Below are 510 nucleotides of genomic sequence, written 5' to 3'. Positions count from 1 at the left end.
AGGCCTTAAATGCATAGTGTCTTTTTTGTACGTATGTTTTTTACTTTTCTTTACTGAAACCATGTCAGCATAGATCGTCTGCAGATGCCACGTTAACAGCCTTTATCATAAAAATAACTGTTTTTTTTTTTTAATGAAAGGAAAAAATGCTGGAGAAGCTCTCGCCTTAAACCTGCTCACACGCACAGCCACGAACGACGGACACGACGGTCCTGGAAAAGGTTACATTAAAAGCGAAAAAAAAAAACGGGAAAGCATTTGTTTATTTTAGTAGTTTGCCGACTTGTAACGTCATCTCTAACCATGCGCCGACCATGCTCTTAATCACCTCTCGTCCTCAGTGCTCGCCCCCTCCTATTAAATGTGTCCCCCTCACACACACTGGATCCGTCTGTTTCTTGTTTTAGACAGTGTAACGGACTTGTGCTGTATAGAAATAAAATGTGATTTTTTTCTTAGTTTTATTCGACTTCCTGTTGTGACTATGAACTTGTGTAATCAGAGCCCAAT

Source organism: Penaeus monodon, chromosome 15 (assembly GCF_015228065.2).
Source record: "Penaeus monodon isolate SGIC_2016 chromosome 15, NSTDA_Pmon_1, whole genome shotgun sequence".
In the NCBI taxonomy this organism is placed as follows: domain Eukaryota; kingdom Metazoa; phylum Arthropoda; class Malacostraca; order Decapoda; family Penaeidae; genus Penaeus; species Penaeus monodon.
The sequence above is the reverse complement of the archived record's forward strand: the minus strand, read 5'-3'. Positions refer to the sequence as shown.